Raw genomic sequence first — 27,309 nt, forward strand, 5'->3', positions numbered from 1 at the left:
ATGGTGGAAGAAGCCAACTCACTGAGTCTTCCAGCCTTCATCTTTGTCCTATGCTGGATGCTTCTTACCCTGAAGCATCAGACTCCAAGTTCTTCAGCTTTCGGACTCTCATACATAACACCAGTGGTTTGCCAGGGGCTCTTAGGCCTTTGGCCACAGACTGGAGGCTGTACTGTCAGCTTTCCAACTTTTGAGGTTTTGGGACTCGAACTGGCTTCCTTGGTTCTCAGCTTGCCCACAGCTTATCGTGGGACTTCGACTTGTGATCATGTGAGTCAATAACTCAATAAACTCCCTTTCACATATACATTTATTTTATTAGTTCTGCTCCTCTAGAGAACCCTGACTAACACACTCACTGTAACTTTGAATGCTTATATTATTAGATGAAGACCATTCCTAACTCATATACCCTCTAGTGTTCCTAAAGGCAAGCTTCGTTTTCTTTTACATGTCACATATCATAGATCCAGGATGTAGGACTGGTGTACCCTGCACCCTTTCAACCATATTGTCAACTCAAGACCATTTCTATCCTTCTATGCAACTTACTTGAGAATCACAACATCTAGATATACCTTGTTGGTGAATTTTACACACCTCCTGGTAACAGTTCTTTTTAATTCATAACCATTTGCTCTAATCACATTCTTTCTTTTCTCCCACCTGTCACAGAGACAAAACTCCAGTCTAATCTCTAAGTTAAACAATATGCTAATTTTCATTGACTTTTATCAGTAATATTTAAGTTGTGGTAAAATATACATAACATGAATTTTACCACCCTTACAATTTTGAGAGTACAAGTCAGTGTCATTAAATATATTTGCAAAGTTTTGCAAGCATCACCACCATTCATCTCCATTACTTTTTTTATATTCCCAAACTGAAACACTGTTCCCATTAAGAACTGCATCCTTATATCCCCCTCTCCCAACTTCCTAGCAACCATTATTCCATTTTCTATCTCTGTGAATTTGACTACATTGAATACCTTATATAAGCGGGATCATACACACATTTGTCCTCTTATGACTGTCTGATTTCACTTAGGATAATGTTAAGCTTCATTCATACTGTAGCATGTGTCAGAATCTCTCTTCTTTTTAAAACTGAATAAAATCTCATTGTATGTGGATATGTCTTGTTTATCCATTCATTTATTTGTAGAGACTTGAGTTGCTTCCAATTTTTGGCTATTGTGAATTATGCTCCAATAGCCATGGGGTCAGCCTCAGAAATCCACTGCCTTAAACTACAATCTCATTTTATTATCATTGGACCTCTTCTAAAAACTTGATTTAAACATTTATTTTAAGACATACATTCCTATTATTTCAGTACTTGCCTCCAAATTTTTCAATTCCAAATTCACTGAGAGCTTTATAACTATATACTACGTATTAGATAATTCCTCTGTTAACTTTTCTATTTTTTCTTATGGTGCTTCACAATTCATCAAATCTCTGCCTCTTAGAGAGTTTATGTGCCCAGCAAACCTAAAAGTTGTGCAATTGTTCCTTAACATTTCTTCTTGAATTTAAATCTTAAGATAGGATCATATGCTACATCTCACATGTGTCTAGAGCTCAACTCAAATATTTCATGAGTAAATGAATTGGTAAGCTTTGAATAAAGTCACTAAGGTGGTATACATAGCTTAGGGATTCAATATCCTCTCAATAAGGTAAAAAATAACACTCATTGCTATTCCCTGAGAAATTAATATTCAAATAATAATAAGCATTTGCCATGGCAAATCTCTATGTGCTATTCATCAAAAGAAAAGCACATATTAAGAAAGATAAAAAAGTCTACCTAATCCTCAAAATAATACAAGTTTTTATTACTTTGTTTTTTTGCATATTGATTGGAGAGAAAGGATTCAGAAAGAAAAACAGCAAGTCACACATTCAATACTAAGATTTTTGTCTCTTACTTGACTTATTTTTCTTTCTCTTTAAACACAATGAACTATAAGTGCATTCTCTGCAAGTCTTGTTTTAGACGCAGAGGAATTCAATCAAGTTTAGGTTCAGGAGGATCATCTTACAAAAATAACAGAAGTTGAACTAGAACAAAAAGAAAACAAGATGATTCAGAGAGTGCTAAACAAAAAGGCAAGTGAATCAGTGAAGTCTCTGATCAAGCCATCTGGAAGCAGATTCAATTTATATGTCACCAATAAAAGAAAATCTTGCATTGTTGTTAATAGTGATTTCTAAACTCTGTGGCTTCTTATTGCAATACATAGTAGACAAGAAAGACAACAGAAGTCTTCACTAACAGCCAGTTTCTATAAAATTCATACATAGAGTCATACCATCTAAATGTATCATAAATCTTTAGAGGTAAAAGTCCAGGAACACATCTTCCACATGGAGTCAATTGAAAGTGACCTTTGTTTTTTTAACCCAAAATGTTATTTTTTATTGATTTTTTATGTAGTGCCAATGCCAAAGCAATTTATTATTATTTATCTGAACTATTATAAGAATTTCAAAGCATTTCACATCTCTAAAATCACTCCTTTGCAATTTAAATAGGAAAACAGTTGGAGTATAATTGTTAAAAAAAATAATTAATCAGGGCCTTACTATATGCAAAAGCCCTTACAGAGATCCATTATTTTCAGCATTGTTTTAACAAGGTTTTTTTTTTTTTTTTGACAGTCTGGCTCTTGCAGCCCAGGCTGGTATGCAATTGTGTGATCTTCGCTCACTCCCCCAACAGGGATTCAAGCAATTCTCTTGCCTCAGCCTTCTGAGTAGCTGGAATTACAGTAGCTGCCACCATGCCTGGCTAATTTTTTATTTATTTTATTTTTATTTTTAAATTGTATTTTAGGTTTGGGTGTACATGTGAAGAACACACAAGATTGTTGCATAGGTACATACATGGCAGTGTGATTTGCTGCCTTCCTCCCCATAACCTGTATCTGGCATTTCTCCCCATGCTATCTCTCCCCAATTCCCCACTCCCCACTGTCCCTCCCTATTTCCCCCGACAGACCCCAGTGTGTGATGCTCCCCTCCCTGTGCCCATGTGTTCTCACTGTTCAACACCCACTTATGAGTGAGAACATGCGGTGTTTGATTTTCTGTTCTTGTGTCAGTTTGCTGAGAATGATGGTTTCTAGGCTCATCCATGTCCCTACAAAGGACACGAACTCATCGTTTTTGATGGCTGCATAATATTCCATGACATATATGTGCCACATTTTCCCTGTCCAGTCTATCATCAACAGACATTTGGGTTGGTTCCAGTCTTTGCTATTGTAAACAGTGCTGCAATGAACATTTGTGTGCATGTGTCCTTATAGTAGAATGATTTATAATCCTTTGGATATATACCCAGTAATGGGATTGCTGGGTGAAATGAGATTTCTATTTCTAGGTCCTCGAGGAATCGCCACACTGTCTTCCACAATGGTTGAACTAATTTACACTCCTACAAACAGTGTAAAAATGTTCCTATTTCTCCACATCCTCTCCAGCATCTGTTGTCTCCAGATTTTTTAGTGATGCCATTCTAACTGGTGCTGGCTAATTTTTTGTATTTTTAGTAGAGATAGGGTTTCATCTGTTGGCCTAGATGGTGTTGAATTCCTGACCTCAGGTGATCCTTTAGCCTTGGCCTCCCAAAGTGTTGGGATTATTGGTGTGAGCTACTGTGCCCAGCTGTTTTAACAAGTATTTTCAAGGTGTACTAAATGCTGGCATTTGGTACACTGTGTGTTAGGTATGCAAAAATTAACTGTGGAAAAAAAAACAAAACAGAGCTAAGAATATTTGGAATTTTATTTCACTGTATAATTTTTTATGTCTCAATTTTCTCATAAGTACCCTCATATCAACCTCTACTCTGTGATCATTATCCAATGACTGCATCTAGAATATTGGTTGGTAAACTTTTCCTGTAAAGGGCTAGTTATATTACATGTTTACACTCTGTGGGCCATTAATTATAGATCACAACTATTCTACTTTGTCATTGTAGTATGAACACAGCTATACACAGTACATAAATGAATAGACGTGGCTCTATTCCAAAGAAAATTTATTTGCAAAAATATGTGGATCTGGCCCCTGGGGCTATAGTTTGTTGACTTATGGTTTAATTTATTCTATAATATCAGCCTCATTAGTCAACATTCACGAGTTCCAAATGAAGTTTTATTTCTCTATGAACCTGGCAAAAATCACTTCACACTTTTGGCACTATACAATTACATGACTCTTGTATTTCCCATTAGAAAGGCCACACATTTATATCTTAGTTCTAACATATATTAATATGGCATGAACTCATTAATCAATATCACTGGACCTCAATTTCCTCACATGTAACAGAAATATAATAATGCCTATCTTGACATTTCTGTGGTGATGTAAAGGTTTAATTATGTAAGACACCTAAACCTCTTAAGGTTAATTGTACAACTGCCCAGATCTGTTGAAGAATGCTTTCCTGATCTGGTTCTAATCAAAGCTAACAGACTTCTTGGTAACTTGGCAAATTGATAGAGCACTATTACCATTGTGAAATATGCTACTTCTGAAACCCAGAGGGGCCTACTAGAAATGGTGCTTCCTTCTTAGTGATGAGAGATGCAAAATGCAATAATGTGTATGTTACTTTAAGTACTATTTTAGCATGCCTCAGACCACTGGATATCTAAAGGTTCACTGAGGTAAACACAGAAATTATGCTGTGTTTACCCACACCTTCTGAGCTCATACAGTCTGAATAACATGAAATTATTGGCCAAGGGGATCAAAGTACTATTTTATGGAATATCCAGATAACCCAAGCCCTGCCTAGCTAGCTCCGGCAACGTTTTCATATGAAATGTCCTTCCTTTCTTTAGAAGGTCCAGTATTCCATCTGCTGAGTTACAATGTGAGTTGGCTCTAGTTTAAATCTGTTGGACCATAGAGGAGTCAGAGGTAGATCCTGAATGAAACCTGTGTTGTTCTGTGAGAGATAAGGTTTTGCTTCATCTTAAAGCAAGAGGCACACCTTCACTTTAATAGGCAGGAGTGAGAAACTTCTGTAATCTCAGAAAGTTTGAGAAAAACTGAGATTTTACAATTTTCAAGTGCATCAATCTATACACTTCATCCTAAACCTTAGGCATCCACCCTTTCTCAATCGGAGTTCTCATCTTGGTATGGCAAAACTGCCAGAATTAACAATTCGACATTTCTTAATGATCTCTAGTCTTATAATTAAGGTCTGATTCAGATTCTCAGTCTCTTTCTGTCCCCTGGTTTTTTATATGCTACCAAGAAGCCCTCTGGCATTCTCAATCTGCTTTATATTAATTACCCTCAGAATTTCTTTTTTCCCCTCCTCTCTTCCTCACTGCCTTAAAAACAGCTATGGAATTCATTAGACTTCATTATTATTACTTCTTAACTTATCTTGAAACTTACCTTGAGATATTGCACTTACAGATTCTTGAGCACTTGTTTTGGCACAGGTATTAATCCTACCTCATTACCATGGAAAGTTTTAGCAAATACTCTAAAGTATTTGATATCAAGATCTTTTAGTTCTTCACCTACTGCAAATGATGAAGTCTTCATTGCCAATTAGAAGGTTATCCAGGTTAAAGTCTGCTTCCGGGGACATCTCCTAGTAATGCCAGTAGTTGAACAGTTTCCACAGAAAACAGACTCTGAACCTCTTGAATTTATATTTGGGATTTTTATTGGGGATTTATTTGGAAACAGTATCTGTGAGCAGTAAAATAAATAAGATTGGGAAGACAGATCAATTGAACTGGGGTACAATTGGAACAGATGCCTCACCAGTCATAAAGGGAGCAGAATACCCCAACAGAGGCAAACATGCCTGGCCTTTAACTTACATAAAACAGTCATTAGACCTGGGCTGACTCCAGAGACTGCCCATAATCTTAGGTGAGGTGGTTAGCTCCATTTAAGAAAACTTCCTGAAAAGCTTCAGGAATGAGCAAATCAATTTTCATCAACTGGGGAATGAGTGCTTTAGTCTTGGAGGGATAACTACAGGACTCGATTCAGTGCCAAATAAATTGTAATTAACTAAATCCAAAATGTTTTGTGTGCTGAATTTAATATATTTTACTGACAACCACCTTGTTTCTAAGGCTTTCTTATAAATGAATGCCTGTTTATATTGATAATTATCTTTGATAGAGAAGACACTCTAGTAAATACAGACATTTTAATCTACTTCAAAAGCTAACCTGTAGTTAATACTCCATTTACAAAAAAAAAGAAAAGACAAAAAAAACATTTTGCAGAGGAGATGGTAGGTTCGTATAATTACTTTGGAGAACAGTGACAGCTCCACCTTTCTATAACTCAGATTGTGGGGGATCAAGGGAGCATCTCCTGAACCTGAGATTCACCTAGCTGTGGATTTTTCATCAGGTGTTTTCTAGCATTATCAAGAGATTCTTCAGGCATTTAACCCTGGGATTTTCAAGGTTATCTACTAATGATTAAAAGTGAAATACCAATTCACATCTCTCCTGCAACATAAAATGGGTCGTTTGCACTATTAAGGTATCTTTCCTGGAATCCCTTGCTTTCTCGAAAATTCTGCTTACTAAACCATGCCAAGCTGCTTTTCTCCCTAATTGGTGCTTGTACTCATGAAGTGTATCATCATCATTAACCAAAATCAATTATGTACCTATATGAACATGGCCTTCCTCCTGGGTCCTGGTTAATGTGCAAATGGTATTCTTTTGCCTTTCTGTTAGGAATTCAGTCCTATTAACAGTACCACTTGTTTGAGAATATTCCATTTGCAAACTTAAACTTTCAGTTGATGAGAAGAAACTTAAGGAGGCAAATATTATCTAGATTAAAGATGTCACTGAAGGAACACATTTGATCAAGGCATTGTTTGCTCTTCATGGGTAAAAATAATAGAGCCATTGTAAACACTAACATATTCAATAATGTTAACTTGATACCACAATTTCCCTGTCCAGTCTATCACTGATGGGCATTTGGGTTCGATCCAAGTCTTTGCTACTGTAAATAGTGCTGCAATGAACATTCATGTGCATGTGTCCTTATAATAGAACGATTTATAATCCTTTGGAGGAAAATGTGGCACATACACACCATGGAATACGATGCAGCCACAAAAAACGATGAGTTTGTGTCCTTTGTACGGACATGGATGAACCTGGAAACCATCATTCTCAGCAAACTGACACAAGAACAGAAAATCAAACACTGCATGTTCTCATAGGCGGGTGTTAAACAATGAGAACACATGGACACAGGGAGGGGAGCATCACACACTGAGATCTGTGGGGGGTGGGGAGTTGAGGAGGGACAACATGGGGAGAAATGCCAGATATAAGTGATGGGGAGGAAGGCAGCAAACCACATTGCCATGTATATACCTATGCAACAATTCTGCATGTTCTTCACATGTACCCCAAAACCAAAAATGCAATAAAATATACATATCTATATCTATATCTATATCTATATATAAAATAATGTTAACTTGGTAATGTTCAGGGTAGTTTTTATTCTACTTAGATAAACTCTTCTCAGTGACACCTTTGGCTCTGATCACGTAACTTCTGGGATTTAGAGTGAAAGCAATTTTACCCAGCATGGGGAAAACTTTGTTTTGAGGCCTTAGACTTGAGAAAGAGATACATATGAAGAGGAGCCTTATTTCAGTTGAGGAAAATCAAAAACATTGAAATGACCCAAGAAGGACAATCTGAGGCTCTGGATTCTAGCTCAAGGTTTTTGATTATCATTACCAATCTCCACAATATTTATGAAGTAGGATAGTCTTAATAAAAAGTAGTGGTTGTCTCTGAGTTACAGAATTTATTACTTTCTCTTTAGAGGGACAGTATAATATCGATATTGAGAAGTTTATAGGCTATATCCAACCATTTTTATGTATTATAAAAATTTTTCTAGAGTATTTTACATGGCAGATAACAGGTAATATTTCATAATCAAAATATATAAAGACATTCATATTAATCTAAATTGATATACTATATAATAAACATATTTTATGTAATACTTAGAATATTAATTTCTATCTTAGTCATACCACTACAGCAAGCTATCTAAAATAATTAATGAAAGTATCAATAAAAATGGCTATAGCTATTGAATGCTTATTGAATCATCACTATGTGGTAGACACATTTTTAAGTGTTTAACATGCATAAACCACTTAATCTTTATTACCTTGAGAAGAGAAATATTTAGATACTCATTACATGAAGGCACTAAGACAATGAGAGTTCAAGTTACTTACTCTAAATCTCATTGCCAGGAAGTACACTAGGCTTGAACCCTACCAGCTGATCCCAGAGTCTATGTAAAATAATTTAGTCAAAATATGAGAACTAAATATGCAAATACATTTTCAGACACTTTAGAAATGATCATGAGATGAACATTTTGGATAACCTGAAAACCTGAAGGAAATGTTGGAGTGATCCACTTTTAGTTCTCTTACACACATTCACTCTTCTGGGATCTCTCTGAGATAAAAAAATAAGGGACCCCTGGAAAAGAATTTATGAGTGGAGGAAAACAGTAGCCTGAGAAGGTGACATGATTTGCTTTCTGTTTTTTTTTTAGTGTTGCAAGTTAAGAGTATGGAACATGTAACTGGAAGAAATTAGTAAGTGGAATATTCTCTGGGTCAAGCCTTTGTGTGTTGTGAACTGTTGAGAGACCAATGGTCAAATCTGTGATATTGATTAAACATGATTATCAGCCTTCATTTTGTATAGATCTTATAGTTTTCAACAACTTAAACACTTTGATGATCAAAATAATTTGAATATTACTATAATAGTTAAAAAGTAAACATTTGAATACTCTTACTCAGATGTTGTTAAGCTCAAAGATTAAAAAAAAAAAACCTACATAGGGTTGTTTTTCTTCACTTTAAATATCACAATAAGAACTAGTTATATAGACCATAATGATCCATAACTATCCAATACAACTGTCTTCAATAATCTCTGCTTTTCAATATAGTTACAACCAGAATTACGTTGCTACTGAACACTAAAGTGTTACTAAAGAAACATAATTTTAAATTTATTTTAATTAAAAATTAAAATAAATTAAAAATTAAAATTAAGTACCCACAGGAGGGCAGTGGCTATTTATCGATGAGCACATACATAGAATTTATTTTTTCTAAGACAGTACTGATTATTGGAGCACTTTAAAAACAAGCTGAAATTTTCTACCATTGTAAGTCATATGAACCCAGCATGAACCCAGCAATTTCACTTCAATGTATTTACCCAAGAAAAATAAAAGCCTTTTTTTCAAAAAAAGACTAATTCACAAATGCTTTTAGCAGCTTTTATGCAAAATAGCCTCAAACTAGAAACAATCCAGTGCCTATCAACAGGTAAATGGATTAACACATTATATTATTTAAACAATAGAATACTCAATGGTAAAAAGAAACAATCAACTAATACAGAAACATAGTACAGATTAATCTTAAAATGAGTCTGATAGAAAGTTACACATGTATGTGAAATTGTAGAAAAGAGAAAAACACTAACCTTTTAGTGACAGAAATTAGATCAGTTGGTTTCATGAGGTCTGGGAGTGAGGCAGATTTGGATTCACTGAAGGAAACATGAGGAAAGTTTTTGAGGTTCTAGAAATGTACTATATCTTGATTGTAACTGTAATTTCATGGCTGTATATATTTATTAAAATAATATATCTTTATATTTAAAATGTGTAGATGTAAGTGTAGATAGATATTTTAATAAAGTTGATTAAAATCAATAAGAATATAAAAGACTTAGATCAAAATATCAATCAAGTTGACATAATTGAAATGTGGAGAACACTCCCAACAACAGAAAGAGGTTACACTTTTTTTTCAAGAGCACAAAAAACAACTGCCAAAATAGGTTATCATTATGGAAATAATCCTCAGTAAATTTCAGTCATACAGAATATGTTCTCTGACCAAAGCAACAATAAGGAAGAAGTGCACATCAGCAAGATAGTCCAAATTATTTTGAAATTAGGTAACATATTTAAATTTTTCATAGGACAAATAATAAGTCTCTAATGTGTAAATGTTCTAGATTAAAAAAAACATACCAAATATAACAATTTGTAATATGAAGCTAAAATATGCTCATAAGGTTAAATAAGATTAAAACGCTTACATTTAAAAGAAGACGGACTTAAAGACAATGATCTGGGCTTCTCTTTGGGAACAAAATAAAACCAAGACAAAATAAATATAAAGGAATAAAGAACATTTGCCATATAAATAAACATTAGTCTACTAATATCATTTATATGACAACAAATTTTATAAAGTTTAGTAATAGCTTCAAAGAAACATACAACTTACCAGGACTTAATCATGAAGAAATAGAATACCTGATCAGACCAATAAGAGTAAGACAATTCCATCATTAACCAAATGCATCCTAACAAAAAAAAAAAAAAAAAAAAAAAAAAAAATCCCAGGATTTGACTGGTTTTATTGGTGAATTCTAACAAACATTTAAAGAATAATTGGTGGCTACACTTCACAAGGCTTCCAAAAAATTGAAGAGGAGATAATACTACCAAACTCATTTTTTGTGGCCTTACACTGATACCAAAGCCTGATAAAGACACTACAAGTAACAAATTATCAACCAATAATCATTATGAGCTCAGAAACAAACATCCTTAAGAGACACTAGCAAACTGAATTAAAAGCATATTAAAAGGATCATTCACCATGACCATGTGAGATTTATCCTGGAATGCAAAGAGTTCAAAATATGCAAATCAATAAATGTGATACACTATATTAATGGAATGTAAAATAAAAAGCACCCAATCATCTCAATAGGTTCAGAAAAGGCATTTCACAAAACTCAACATGTTCACAATAAAAATTCTCAACAAATTAGGTATTGTTGGAAAAAACAGCAAAGGAGAAAGGACTTATAGAGTGCCTACATAAATTGGTTATGAGTAACACATAAACAAGGAACAACAATCTGTGGAAGGCCACAGGAGGCCTCTGAGGAGGAAGGCCTCTCCATGCCTTATGTTCCAGTGCAGGGTGATTTAGGCTGTTACCATAAACATTGTGCTCAAGGATGTAAAATCCCTTTGTAGCACTATGATGTAGCCAGACTTGTAGCCTCCTTGTATGACCCATATTCCACCAACTGTACATAGATAATAAGCTAAAGATAACCACATTTTCTTGTTTTGTGAAACTCTCAAACCGCCACTCTTTATTTTTTTTTTCTTTTTTTGAGATGGAGTTTCACTCCTCACCCAGGCTGAAGTGCAATGGCGCGACCTCGGCTCCCCGCAATCTCCGTCTCCTGGGCAAACTGCCACTCTTATTAATCCTTAGGATGATACACCAGTGCCGGCTCACTGATTCACTCTACCATCACTCCACCCCTACCCTATAGATCAAAGTGATTGTAATTAATAAATAGTGTGGATGATCAGAGCTCAGGGCCTTCACTGTCTCCTCCAGAGTAATAAAGTGATGGTCCCCTGGTCCCACTTTTTCTCTTAATCTTTCTTTCTCTCATTCCTTTGTCACCACTGAACTTGGGGTACCCACAGGCTATGTGGGGCTCATGGATTCCCTACAAGGTGTAGAAAGGATGTACCTCAAGGGCCGGGCGCAGTGGCTCAAGCCTGTAATCCCAGCACTTTGGGAGGCTGAGGCGGGTGGATCACGAGGTGGAGAGATCGAGACCATCCTGGTCAACATGGTGAAACCCCGTCTCTACTAAAAATACAAAAAAATTAGCTGGGCATGGTGGCGCGTGCCTGTAATCCCAGCTACTCAGGAGGCTGAGGCAGGAGAATTGCCTGAACCCAGGAGGCGGAGGTTGCGGTGAGCCGAGATCGCGCCATTGCATTCCAGCCTGGGTAACAAGAACGAAACTCCGTCTCAAAAAAAAAAAAAAAAAAAAGAAAGGATGTACCTCAATATAATACAGGTTGAAGATGATAAGTTCCAAGTTAACATCATACTGAATGATTACAAGCTGAAAGCTATTTTTCTGAGTTCAGGAATGAGACAAGGATGTCCACTCTCACTAATTCTCTTCAATGTAGTACTGGAAGTCCTGCCAGAGCAATTAGCCAATAAGAAATAAAGAAAAGCTGTCTACTTGGAACAGAGGAAATGAAATATTTTTTTGTGCAGCTGATATAATCTTACATGTAGAAAAACCTGAAGACTTCATCAAAAACTTTTTAGTACTAATATAAAATTCACTGAAGTTGGACAATATAAATAAACATACAGCTATTTGTGTTTTCACTAGTTGTGGATTAAAGACTTAAATGTAAGTCCTAAATGGTAAAAGTTCTAGAAGAAATCAAATGGAAAAACCTTCTTGACATTGGTCTTGGCAATTTTGTTTTTATCTATCATACCAATGCACAGGCAACAAAAGCAAAAATAAATAAGTAGGACTACATAAAACAAACAAAATTATCTTTATAGCTAAAAACACCATGAACAAGTAACATACAGAATGGGAGAAAAATATTTGCAAATCATGTATCTAAAAAGTCATTAATATTCAATATGTATAAGAAATGATTACAGCTCAACAGAAAATAAAAGGGTCAAAAATGGGCAAAGTACCTCAACAGACATTTCTTCAAAGAAGACATATAAATGGTCACTAGATATAAGAAAAGATGTTCAACATCAATAACCATGAGGGAAATTCAAATAAAATTCACAAGGAGATATTAACTCACATCTATTATGGCAGCTATTATTAAAACATACACATATACACAGAAGTGCCAGCAATGCACATCTATTATGGCAGCTATTATTAAAACATACACACATACACAGAAGTAAGTGCCAGCAATGATGTGGAGGAATTGGAATCTTTGTACACTTTTGGTGAGAATGAAAAATCGTCATGCCACTATAAAGAATGGCATGGAGATTCCTCAAAAAATCAAAACCAACTGTTAATGGATCCAGCAATCCCACTTTTGAGTATATATAAAAAAAATACAAAATAATTGAAATCAGGATCTTGAAAAGATGTTTCCACTCTTACGTTCATTGTCATATTGTTAAAAATAGCCAAGATACGGAAACATTCTGTATGTCCATAGACAGAAGAGTAGATTAAAAAACATGGCAAGTATACACAATGGAAAATGACTCCACTTTAAAAATTAGAAAATTCTACCATCTGTGACTACATGGATAAATCCTGAGATTATGCTTAATGAATTAAGCCAGCAACAGCAGATGAATACTGCATGATTCTTCTTTCATGAGTCATCTAAACAGTAAAACTTTTAAAAGCAGAGAATAGAATGGTGGGATCTGAGAAGAGAAAAAAATGGGGAGCAAAATTTTACTCAGTGAGTAAAATTTTAATCTGTGCAAGATGAATAAAATCTTTTAGAAATCTGCTGTACAACATAGTTAGCAATACATTATTGTGGACTTCAAAATTTGTTAAGAAGTTCACCCAACTGCAGTGTATCCCAGCTACAAGCTAACCTAAGTGTTCTGGACATACGTAAGGCAGGCTATGATAAAATATCATGTTCAGTAAATTAGGTGATTTAAATGCATTTTCAACTATTGTATTTTAAAATTATGATGGGTTTACGGGCCTATAACCCCATCAATAATTCAAAGAATTACTGTGTAATAAATGCGAAGTTTTAAAGTGTCAATTGTACCTCAATAAAACTGTTAAAGATGGTATATTTAACACAGATGATAACAGACATTTTCATCTTCGCTAAAACTGTAGATAATATTATAGGAAGATTAAATGATATTGTAATAAGTAGAGTGAGAAACCATGTTCTTGCACTCAAACTCAATCTCTTATCTTTATTTATGTTTTCTTCTAGATTCTGGGGTACATAAGCAGGTGTTAAAGGATATTGCATAATGATGAGATTTGGACTTCTAGTGAACCCATCACCCAAATAGCTGTTACCACATATTAGATGCTAAAGAGAAATTGGGCCCAACAAAACTTATTGAATAATTGAGGCAGGTTTGTGTGTGTCATCAACATCAAATTCCATCCAGAAGTTGAAGAATCTGAATTTAATGATTGTGTGCATTTAATAAGAGGATGATCTTTCAGTTTAATTTCACTGTAGAAAACTATCTGGAAAATGAATTAACACCCCTTGGAGATGGGGCTTTGACACTGGATTTCTCAAAACAGCTGTCAGTCTCTGAAAGTTAAAAAGGAGAAGAGAGGGACAGAAAATGTTCTGCAGAAGAGTTTGGTGTGCCTCAGGATCACTTGTGGGAACATAACTCAATGGAAAATGCAGCTCCCTCTCAAGACACACACAGCCCACTCAGTGCAGCAAACGGTTCAAGTAACTTGGAGCCACATGAAAAACAGCCCTGCTTGAGAGCTGCCAAAGAGCATGCTATGCCTAAAGATTTAAAGAAGATGTTAGAAAATAAAGTCATAGAAACATTACCAGGTCTCCAGCATGCTAACTTATGAGTAGTGAAAATCATCTTGTTGAAAGAGAACTTCCCTGGAGAAAACATAGTTTCAAAAAGCTTTTTTTCTCATTCTGATCTGATTACAGGTGTTTACGAAGGAGGCTTAACAATCTGGGAGTGTACTAGATCACGGAGGAGAGCATCTTTGCCGACATCGTCTATGCCTTTGTGAGCCTGACAGCCATCCAGATAGGCCTCATAGACCCTGCTGAGCTGCATGGGGCTGAGGCCGGATGGCATCATCTGCCACTCCCTGGGGAAAGTGGCCTGCTGCTAGCCGACGGCTGCCTGTCCCAAGAGGAGGCTGGCCTCTCCGCCTACTGAAGAGGGAAGTGCATCAAAGAAGCCAGCATCCCACCAGGCACCATGGCAGCTGTGTGCTTGTCCTGGGAGGAGTGTAAGCCGTGCTGCCCTCCCTGGGCATGGCACCCACCTGCCACAACTGAGGACATGGTGACCATCTCGGGACCTCAGGGCCCTGTGTACAAGTTCGTGGAATAGCTGAAGCAGGAGGGCGTGTTTGCCAAGGAGGTGCGGACGGGTGGCATGGCCTTCCACTCCTACTTCATGGAGGGCATCGCACACCCACTGCTGCAGGCACTCAGGAAGGTGATCCAGGAGCCGAAGCTGCGCTTGGCCCGCTGGCTCAGCACCTCTATCCCTGAGGCCCCACTGCACACCAGCCTGGCACGAATGTGCTCCCCCCAGTACAACGTCAACAACCTGGTGAGTCCCATGCTGTTCCAGGAGGCCCTATGGCTTGTGCCTGAGCACGCGGTGGTGCTGGAGATCGTGCCCCACACCCTGCTGCAGGCTGTCCTGAAGCCTGGCCTTAAGCCAGGCTGCACAATTGTCCCCCTGATAAAGAAGGACCACAGGGACAACCTGGAGCTGTTCCTCGCCGCCATCGGCAGGCTGCACCTCTCAGGCATTGACGCCAACCCCAATGCCTTGTTCCCACTTGTGGAATTCCTGGTTCCCCCAGGAACTCCCCTTATCTCCCTGCTCATCAAGTGGGACCACAGCCTGGCCTGGGACGTGCCGGCCGCCGAGGACTTCCCCAGCGGTTCCAGTTCCCCATCCGCTGCCGTCTACAACATCGACGCCAGCCCCGAGTCTCCTGACCACTAACTGGTGGACCACTGCATCGGTGGCCATACCATCTTCCCTGCTGCTGGCTATCTGTGCCTCAAGTGGAAGACGCTGGCCCGCGCCCTGAGTCTGGCCACGGAGCAGCTGCCTGTGGGTGTTTGAGGACGTGATAGTGCACCAGGCCACCATCTTGCCCATGAAGGGGACTGTGTCCCTGGAGGTATAGCTCCTGGAAGCCTCCCACACCTTCGAAGTGTCAGAGCGCGGCCACCTGGTAGTGAGTGGGAAGGTGCATCAGTGGGAGGACCCTGACCCCAGGCTCTTTGACGAGCAGGAAAGCCCCGACACTAGCCCCGGGGAGCCATTCTTCCTAGCCTAGCTGAAGTGCACAGGGAGATGTGTTTGCATGGCTACAACTATGGCCCTCAGTTCCAGGGCATCCTAGAAGCCAGCCTGGAAGGCAACTAGGGCAAGTTACTGTGGAAGGACAACTGGGTGCCCTTCCTGGACACCATGCTGCAGATGTCCATCCTGGGCACGGGCCAGCGCAGCCTGTTCCTGCCGACCTGCATCACTGCCACCCACATCGACCCTGCCTCCCACAGGCAGAAGCTGTACACACAGCAGGACGAGGCTAAAGTGGCTGACTTAGTGGTGAGCAGGTGCCTGAAGACCACAGCGGCCGGAGGCGTCCATCTCTCCAGGCTCCACTCCTCGGCGGCCCCGCGGCGGCAGCAGGAGCATCGAGCACCTGTCCTGGAGTTTTGTTTCACGCCCCACATAGAGGACAGGTGCCTGTCTGGGCACGCTACTCTGAAGGAGGAGCTGCAGCTGTGCAAGGGACTGGTGCAGGTGCTACAGGCTAAGGTGACCTAGCAGGGGCTGAAGATGGTGGTGCCCAGACTGGACGGGGCGCAGGTCCCCCAGGATTCCCCGCAGCAGGCACTGCCCCAGCCGCTGTCGGCTGCTCGCGGGCTTCAGCTCATCAGGAACCTACAGCTGGAGCTGGCACAGGTTCTGGCTCAGGAGAGGTCTGAGCTGCCAGAGGACCCTCTGCCCAGCCGCCTCCTGGACTCCCCAGCACTCAAGGCCTGCGTGGACGCTGCCCTGGAGAACATGTCCAGTCTGAAGAGGAAGGTGGTGGAGGTGCTGGCTGGCCATGGTCACCTGCATTCCCGCATCCCAGGCCCGCTCAACATGCTGCAGCTGAGCTACATGGCCACCAACCGCCACCCTCAGGCCCTGGAGGCTGCCCAGGCCAAGCGGCAGCCGCACGACACCACCCAGGGCCAGTGGGACCCCGCGGACCCTGCCCCCAGCACCCCGGGCAGCACTGACCTCCTGGAGTGCAACTGTGCAGTGGCTGCCCTCGGGGACCTGGCCTCAGCCCTCGGCAACATGGTGGCTGCCCTGAGAGAAGAGGGCTTTCTGCTGCTCCGGGGGCACGGCCTTGGGGAGACCGTGGCCTTCCTCACCTCGGCTGAGCCGCAGTACGCCCCGGGCATCCTGAGCCAGGACGCGTGAGACAGCCTCTTCTCCAAGACGCCGCCACGCCTGGTGGGCGTGAAGCAGTCCTTCCGCCGCTCCGTACTTCCCCGCGCGCCCGCCCCGCAGGACGGCCCCATCTTCCTTCCGGCGGAGGACGCCAGCTTCCGCTGGGGACTCTGACGGGCGCGCGGCCGGCTCCTCCTCCCGGCTCGCGGGACTGAAGGCCGTCGACTGCGGCGCCTCCGGCGTGTCCGACGTGTCGGGCGTGGGGAACTGTCTCCGCCCAGAGCCCGGCGGGCGCCGCAGCGGCTGCCTGCTGCTCTCCAACCTCGGCAGGCCCTGCGCGTCGTGGACCCGGGCTCCGCAGAACTGCACAAGGCGCTGCCGGGAGAACGGGTGACGGACGTCTGCCGCGGGGGGCCCGAGGGGCCTCCCGCCAGTTCCCGCGGGAGCAGGACGAGCCCGGGGAGCTGGCGGCACAGGCCCACGGGGTGGTCCTCGCCCGGGGGGCCTGTCCTCCGTCCGCTGGGTCTGCTCCTCGCCGCGCCATGCCCGGCCCGCCGGCCCTGGCGCCCAGCTCTGCACGGCCTACTTCGCCTCCCTCAACTTCCACGACATCATGCTGGCCACGGGCAAGCTGCCCCCTGACGCCATGCCGGGGAAACGGGCCACCAAGGACTGCTTGCTGCGTATGGAGTTCTCGGCCCGGACGCCAGCGGCAAGCGTGTGACTGGCCGGCGCCCGCCGAGGGCCTGGCCGCCTCTGTCCTGCTGTCGCCGACTTCCTCTGGGACGTGCCCTCCCGCCGGACCCTGAAGGAGGCGGCCTCGGGGCCCGTCACCCGCAGCACGGCCTACCAGGCACCGGTGGTCTGCGGGCGGCGCGGCGCGGGGAGACGGACGCGCATCCCCTCTGGCTCGGGCGGCGTGGGCCGGGCCGCCTGCGCCATCGCCCTCAGTCTGCGCTGCCGCGTCTTCACCGCCGCGGGGTCGGCCGCGAATCGGGCGTTGCTCCAGGCCAGGTCCTCCCAGCCGGACAGCACCAGCTTTGCCAACGCGAGGGTCACGTCGTTCGCGAAACACGTGCTGCAGCACACTGGCGGGAAGGGCGTTGAGCTGGTCCCGAACTCCTGGGCGGAAGAGAAGCTGCAGGCCGGCGCGAGGGGCCGGGCTCGGCACGGCCCCTGCCTGTAAACTGGCAAATCTGACCTTGCTGACAACCACCTGCTTGGCGTGGCCGTCTTGAAGAACGGGACCTTCCACGGGATCCTTCTGGACTCGCTCTTCGGCGAAGCCAGTGCTGCCTGGCGGGAGGCGTCGGTGCTTCTGCAGGCTGGCATCCGCGATGGCGGAGTGCAGCCCCTCAGGCGCTCTGTGTTCCCAGGGCTCAGGTGGAGGCCGCCTTCAGCTCCATGGCCCAGGGCAAGCTCATTGGCGAAGTCGTAGTGCAGGTGCATGCGGAGGAGCCGGAGGCTGTGCTGAAGGGGGCCAAACCCACGCTGATGGCCGCTGTCTCCAAGACCTTCTGCCCGCCCCACAAGAGCTACGTCATCGCCTGTGCCCGGGGTGGCTTCAGCCTGGAGCTGGCCCAGTGGCTGATACATCGCAGGGACCAGAAGCTGGTGCTGACCTCTAGCTCCGGGATCTGGAGGTAAGTTTTAGACCCTTATTCCCCTTCCCCTCTCCCTTTTTGGAATCCCCAATGTCTATTATTTCCATTCATGTATCTATGTGTACCCATTATTTGGTTCCCACTTAATCAGTGAGCTGTGGCATTCGATTTTCTGGTTCTGAGTTATTTCACTTAGGATAATAACATCCAGTTACACCCATGCTGTTTCAAAGGACATGATTTCATTCTTTTTTAATGACTGCATAGTATTCCATGGTGCATAATATATCACATTTTCTTTATCCAATGCACCAATTATGGACACTTAGGTTGATCCCATTACTTTATTATGGTGAATAGCAGTGAAATAAAAATACAACTGCAGCTATCTTTGTTACATAACAGTTTATTTTCCTTTGGGTAGATAATGAGAAGTGGTATTGCTGGGTCAAATGGTAGTTCTGTTCCTAGTTCTTTGAGAAATTTCCAAACTGCTTCCCACAGTGGCTAAAAATTTTGTGTTCCCACTAACAGTGTATAATCGTTTTCTTTTCTCCGTGGCCTTGCCAACATCTGTTATTTTTCAGCTTTTTGATAATAGCCATTCTGACTGGTATGAGATGGTAGCATGTTGATACCAGAAGATAATAGACATTTTCATCTAATTTGCATTTTAATTTGTATTTCTCTGACGATTAGTGGCGATGAGCATTTTTTAAATATGTTTGTTGGAAGCTTTATCCCTGTTGCTTCCCACATGATTATATTCTTTTTTAATGACTGCATGGTGTATATATGTCAAATTTTCTTTATCCATGCCACCAATAATGGGCACTTAGGTTGATTTCATGACTTGGTTGATTCCAATCAGCCAGATCATGGTTGATTCCATGACAACATGGATGGAACTTCCAAAAGGAAGACATGCAGTGTCTTCTTTTGAAAAATGTCTATTCACATATTTTACTCACTTTGTAATGGGGTTGTGTTTTTTTCTTGTTAATTTGAGTTCTGTTACAGGTTCTCGCTATTAGTCCTCTATCAGATGCAGAGTCTGCAAATATATTCTCCTATTCTGTGGGATGCTTGTTTACTTTGTTGATTTTTTATTTGATTTCATTTTCTGTGTAGAAGCTCTTTCATTTAATTCCCATTTGTCTGTTTTTGGTTTTGATGCATTTGCTTTTGAGGTCATAGTCATAAATTCCTTGCTTAGGCCAATATCTGGAAGAGCTTTTCTTAGGCTTTCTTCTGGAATATTTATAGTTTCAGGTCCTATATTTAAGTCTTTACTTCATCTTGAGTTAATATTTGTATGTGGTAAGAGATAGGGGTCCGAAAATTCCCAGTGCCATTTATTTAATAGGATATCCTTTTCTCATTGTTTGTTTTTTTCAACTTTAAGTGGATCAACTTTAAGATCTAAATTTAAGATCTAAATTTAAGTGTTCTTTTCCTAGGATTTCTATTCTGTTCCATTGATCTCTCTTTCTCTTTTTTGCACCAGTACCATGCTGTTTTGGTTACTGTAGCTGTGTAGTATATTTTGAAGTCAGGTAATATGATGATTCCAAATCAGTTATTTCTGCTTAGGATTGCTTTGGCTATTTGGGCTCTTTTTTTTTTTGTTTCATAGGCTTGTTTTTTTGTAATTTCGTTAAAAATGATAATGAGATAGAAACTGCATTGAATCTGTAGATTGCTTTGAGCAGTATGGTCATTCCAATGATAATGATTTTTCTATTCCATGAGCATGAAATGTTTTTTCCATTTGTTTGTGCCATCTGTAATTTATTTCATCAGTGTTTTGTAATTCTCTTGTAGAAGTATTTCACTTCCTTGGTTAAATGCATTCCTGGGGTGGGAGGATGTGTGTGTGTGTGTGCGCGCGCGTGTGTGTGTTGTAAACGTGATTGAGTTTTTGATTTGGTTCTCAGTTTGAGTATGTCAGTGTACAGGCATACAACTAATTTTTGTTCATTAGTTTTCTATCCTAAAACTGTATTTAAATTGTTTATCAAGTCCAGAAGTCTTTTGGGAGAGTCCTCAGGGTTTTCTAAGCATAAGATTACATAATTAGTTAACATAAATAATTTGACTTTCTTTTTTCCAATTTAGATGCCTTTTGCTTATTTCTCTGCCTGATTACTCTGGCTAGCATGTTCAGTACTATGTTGAATAGTACTGCTGATGGTAAATATCGTTGTCTTGTCCTAGTTCATAGTGGGGCTGCTTTCAACTTTTCCCCATTCAATATGATGCTTTCTGTGGCTTTGTTTCAAAACTCAGTATTTTAATACATAACATTTTTCCAAATTTATCTTTATATTTAACACCATCTGAATACAAATTCTATGCACTTCTGTAAAATTTGTATTTAAAATTATATATATAAATATCAAAAGACATAGGAAAATTATTTAAACAAAAAACATTGGGAAAAAAGAGAACTAAGTCAATAGAATGAAGTACTGGCAAATAAGTGCCGTTAATACAGAGAATTAACTTCCAACATATCTACAACCATCTGATCTTTGACAAACCTGACAAAAACAAGCAATGTGAAAAGGATTCCGTGGTCAATAAATGGTGTTGGGAAACCTAGATAGCCATGTGCAGAAAGCAGAAACTGGACCCCTTTCTGACACCTTACACTAAAATTAACTCCAGATGGATTAAAGACTTAAACATAAGACCGAATACCATAAAAACCCTAGAAGAAAATCTAGGCAAAATCATTCAGGACATAGGCATAGGCAAAGACTTCATGACCAAAATACCAAAAGCATTGGCAACAAAAGCCAGAATAGACCAATGGAAGCTAATCAAACTCCACAGCTTCTGTACAGCAAAAGAAACAGTCGTTAGAGTCAATCAGCAACCAACAGAATGGGAAAAAAATTTTGCAGTTTACGCATTTGACAAAGGGCTGATATCCAGAATTTACAAAGAACTAAAACAGATTTACAAGAAAAAATCAAACAAGCCCATTCAAAAGTGGGCAAAGGATATGAACAGATACTTTACAAAAGAAGACATACATGAGGCCAACAAATATATGAAAAGATGCTCATCATCACTGGTCATTAGAGAATTGCAAATCAATACCACATTGAGATACCATCTCACACCAGTTAGAATGGTGATCATTAAAAAATCTGGAGAGAACAGATGCTGGAGAGGATGTGGAGAAATAGAAACACTTTTACACTGTTGGTGGGAGTGTAAATTAGTTCAGCCCCTGTGGAAGACAGTGTGGCGATTCCTCAAGGACCTAGAAATGGAAATTCCATTTGACCCAGCAATCCCATTACTGGGTATATATCCAAAGGATTATAAATCGTTCTACTATAAGGATACGTGCACATGAATGTTCACTGCGGCACTGTTTACAATAGCAAAGACCTGGAACCAACCCAACTGCCCATCGATGATAGAATGGACAGGGAAAATGTGGCACATATACAGCATGGAATCTGAACCTGGAAACCATCATTCCCAGAAAACTGACACAAGAGCAGAAAATCAAACACCGCATGTTCTCACTCATAGCTGGGTGCTGAACAATGAGAACACATGGACACAGGGAGGGGAGCACTACAAACTGGGGTATGTTGGGGGGAAATAGGAGAGGGACAGCGGGGGGTGGGGAGTTGGGGGGAGAGAGAACATGAGGAGAAATGCCAGATATAGGTGATGGGGAAGAAGTCAGCAAATCACACTGCCACGTGTTTACCTATGCAACAATCTTGCATGTTCTTCACATGTACCCCAAAACCTAAAATGCCATAAAATAAATTAAAAAATATAGAAAAGAAAAAAAAAGAAGAAAAGAAAGTCTTTTCAATGAATAATGCAGGGACACTTTGATAACTACTCTTTAAATAATTATTCTAACTTATACCCCACACATATTATATGTTATAGGAAAAAAGAACTAAAAATAAAGAGACTAAATTTATAAAGCCTTAAAATATCTACTGGAGGCTACTTGGGTTTGCAAACATTTCTTAGGGAGGACATAATAATTACTAATAAAAAGTGGCTAATTTTCTTCAAAAAAATTCTGCTCACTTAATAACATTTTAAAACGATATACTAGAAGAGAAAAACATTGGATATGTCTGATGTTTACATCTACAATATAACCAAATCAAAATCGCCCAGTATAAAATTAACAGAAGACCTGTGCAGCTCTTCACAGGTTCATACAAAAGTAAAGATATAAAATAGCACTCGAAATGATGCTCAACATCCTCAGACAGTAGGGAAATACAATTTAAATCAACATGCAATACTAGTACTTCAGAATGGCTACAATTAACTAAGACTGCTATTAATTAGTGTTGGCAATGATGTGGATCAACTGAAGCTGTTACTAGTGTTTCCGGTAGGAATTGAAATTGATACAACTATCTTGGAAAATATTTTGAAAATATCTTCTAAATTTAAGTTATTTATCATATGACTCAGACAATTCACTTTTATTTACGAAACAAAAGTGAAAAACTTTATTTGCATTTTTTTACAAGAATGTTTCTAGAAACTCATTCAAAATATACAAACAGTGAGAATAAAAACATCTAACTGTTTATTTCCAGGTGAATAGATGAAAATAATTTTATTTATACAACTAGTGGAATACTAACCTGCAGCAAATAGACACAAACTACTGTTGCATTCAGTAACATGAGAAAAATGTTTAAAAAAATGTTGTGTTTAAGAAGACATACAAAACAGTGCATGCTGTATTATTTCATTAATATGAAATAATATGAAGCTTCATTAATCTGAAGCTCTAGAACAGATTAAAATAATCTAAATAAATGGTAGAAATCAGAAGAGTGCTTACCTGAAAGATGTCATGTGATAAAAGTAATGTAAATCTTGACCAGCATGTTGGTCATATATATACACACACACTTATTAAAATTCATTATACTGTATCCTTAAAAATCTATACATCTTATTGTATGTAAATTATACTTCCATAAAAAATGAAAAGGTTGATTCTGACAGTTAATTTGACATGACTATTAGATGTTCTGTTGAAGATGTCAAACAAACAGATCTATAAGTCTGTTGTTCTTGGAGAGTTCCATGTTGTTGAAAACATTTAAGAATTATTCACACAGACAGTAGGAAAAGGTATTTCTTGTCTACAGCTATGAAGGCCATCTAAGATCCAAGCATTTTTCATAAGCTTATTTCAGACCCTCCATTACCATGTATATTGTTTTTTGTTTGTTTGTTTGTTCTGAGATGGCGTCTCACTCTGTCACTTAGGCCAGATTGCAGTGGCGTGATCTTGGCTCACTGCAACCTCTGCCACTTAGGTTCAAATGATTCTCCTGCCTCAGCCTCCCAAGTACCTGGGATTACAGGTGTCCGCCACTGTGCCTAGCTAATTTTTGTAGTTTTTAGTAGACATTAGGTTTCACCAAGTTGGACAGGCTGAACTCCTGACTTCCTGATCCACCCACCGTGGCCTCCAAAAGTGCTGGATTACAGGTGTGAGCCACTATACTCAGCCTCTCGTGGATATTGTTTTCAGACAATAACCACTTCCAATTATACCAGGTGAATTATTCTAGTACACTTTTGTATTTGAAGGAAATAAGTGGTAATTTGGAGCTTTATCAGTTTTCCTAATGAGATCTTGCTTTCTCAGAACATGATTTTTGATTACCTCCTGGCCCTTCACCCTCCCCCCTTTTATTTTCCCTTTTTGATAGTTTTAATCTGCCTTTGACTAGTAGGAGGGTGGATTTCAAATTGTAAAACTTACTTAATATTTACAGTAAGTCATATTAACCAGCATCAAATTTATCAGAATAATGACAAATATATACAAACTAATACCTATTAACCTTATTTAGAAATTTTCAATGCATTATAAACTTGAGAGGTCAAATACAGCATCACTCATTAGCCCCTAAAAATTCAACACAGCTACCTTATCTAACTTCTAATTCTCTGTATTTTACCAATTCTAAATATTAGTTAAATTTGCTTATTTGAAGTACTTTACAACTGAATGAAACATTGAGAATTTGGAAGTAATCTGTGAAAAAGCCCTTTATTCAAGACTGGCATTCAATTTAGGACAGGCATCCCCAAACTACAGCCCCCGAGGGCTGCATGCGGCCCCCTGAGGCCATTTATCCAGCCCCCTGCCACACTTCAGGAAGGGACATCTCTTTCATTGGTGGTTAGTGAGAGGAGCACGGTATGTGGCGGTCCTCCAACAGTCTGAGGGACAGTGAACTGGCCCCCTGTGTAAAAAGTTTGGGGACGCCTGATTTAGGATGCGAATGATAACTGTTAAGAAACACACTTGACAAAACATTCTATGGAGGACTATATATCATTGTATATCAATTCTTCCATGTGTTATTCATTAATTTTCAAAAAAATATTAACATCTGTTACATTATTGCTAAAAAAATACTATAGGATAATAATTACATTATTGCTAAAAAAATTTATAAAAATACTATAAAATTGCTAAAAAAATACTATATTCTGTGACCACAAGGCTATTAGGACATAGGTTGTTTGGGAGTTGGCAGAAGACAGAAGAAATAAATATGAAATATTGAATTATTTTGGTTTGTTAAGGTAATATTGATGACACTGCCAATGATTTTTCCCCATCAAAGGTGGTAAGTCAGGAAGGCATAAGGTTTATTTAATATTTAAACATATAACACAACTTCATGATGAATATGAGATTAAAATTGCAGTTTAAAATATCCCTTCTGTATTAAAAAACTACAAAGCCAAGTCTCAATGTAACTATTTAGCAAGGTAGTATAATTGGAAAATTTATAACAGTTCTCAGCACAAGGCAAACAATGTTGTGATTGTGTTCCTAAATGACTCATAATGGTTTCTTCTAATAATTATCCATCTCTTTCCCCATGACTGTTCCTTTCAATTCATTTGTATATTTTATAAAGCTTCTTGATACTGTGTGCTGATTTCCTCATAAGGGTTGCTTTGAATGTGTGAACTAATATTTTTGAGTAGAAGTTTTTTTTTCACGTGTTTATGAATAAAAATCTGTATGTTTTCTTGAATTTTTGAATACTACTGTTTTCCAATTCAAAAGTATAGAAAAGACATTGTGGGATGTTCATAGTGGGATAGGTTATGTATATGTGGGGAACAGGGGCTATGTGGGGCCTCTGCACTTTCTGTTCTATTTTGTTTGAACCTAAAACTGATGTAAAATTAAAAGATTATTAATCTAAATAAATATGAAGACATATTTAAAACTCTTTTAATACTTCATGCTGCAGAAAATTGGCAACAGTAACTTAAAAGTATTTGTAAGATTTGCTTATTGAGAAAACAGCATCACACAGTAACATTTTGTGAACTAAATGTATTTGCATTTACAAATTTTTATTTTGTGTTAACCCAAAGAAATTTAAGTGAACTAAAAATACTTACTATTTTTTATTAAAAATAAGAGCATTATAACACTGAAGAAATATGCAAACATTTTCTAAGTGTAAGCTGACAAATAATTATTTGAATAAATACCTTCATTATTATTTTGATAAGCTATTGTTTGATAAGCTATATTTGTTTATAGATATGGTAGCTGTGTTGAAGATTTAGGAGTTAATGAGTGATGCTGTATTTGACCTCTCAAGTTTATAATCCATTGAAAGTTTCTAAATTAGTATGTAAATAAATGTTCCAGTTTGAATTATGTTCATATAATCTGTAAGCATAAACAGAAGTTTAATCATAACTAAGACTTTGAAAGAAGATTGGAATGGAATTGAGGAGATGGAGGAGCAATTCTAGGTCTCCTATTAGCCTCCATTTTATTTGTTTAAGTCACTTCACATCTCCGATTTTGTTGTTTATTTTTGATATAAATATATGACATTCTTAATCTTGGCATACATGGAAGGGTGGTAGAAGATTTATACAATCATGTGATTAAATGCAAAATTCAAGGAGAATGTACATTTTACAGAAGAGTCTCTATACTTCAAAGGCAGTTACAGAATTTCTATATAACACGAGAGAAAATGTATTTCATTAGATTGAATGTTTAACTGATGTGGCTTCAGAAGCATGCTAATGTCAAGTGTTTGGTGACCAAAGCCTTACACTGCAAGAAGCCCTGGACAGTACCATTGCCTTTAATGATTTTGAAAGTGATTATTGAGAGAATAGTTTAAAAGCATTAGTATAGATGGATCTAAAGCCTTTAGAAAGAAAACAAGTATGAATAAATGAACATTTTAGTATATAAGCAACATCAGAAAATATGTAATAGAATTTCCAGCTTTTAAATGGAATGAAAGCCACCCAGGCAGTCAGAAGGCCAACATGGGAGTCCCATCTCTATTACAAACCTCCAGTTGTTTCGGTCTCTGAAATTCAGTTTGTTTACCTAAAGGACAAATATTCAAGTTGACCCAGTCATGTATGGTTTAATTTATTGTTGTTATTTTTTACGTAGCTACCACTTGACAGAATTGCATTAGATGTAAGGGGTATAAATATGAAGAGAAACAGCTGCTACCTTCGGGAAGCTGATGCTCTTTGA

General features: G+C 39.4%; 1 pseudogene; it reads left to right on the forward strand.

The window, feature by feature from the left end:
* On the forward strand, positions 1–27,309 carry LOC101031286 (fatty acid synthase-like; annotated as a pseudogene).

The sequence above is a fragment of the Saimiri boliviensis genome, chromosome 6 (genome assembly GCF_048565385.1).
Source record: "Saimiri boliviensis isolate mSaiBol1 chromosome 6, mSaiBol1.pri, whole genome shotgun sequence".
Lineage (NCBI taxonomy): Eukaryota > Metazoa > Chordata > Mammalia > Primates > Cebidae > Saimiri > Saimiri boliviensis.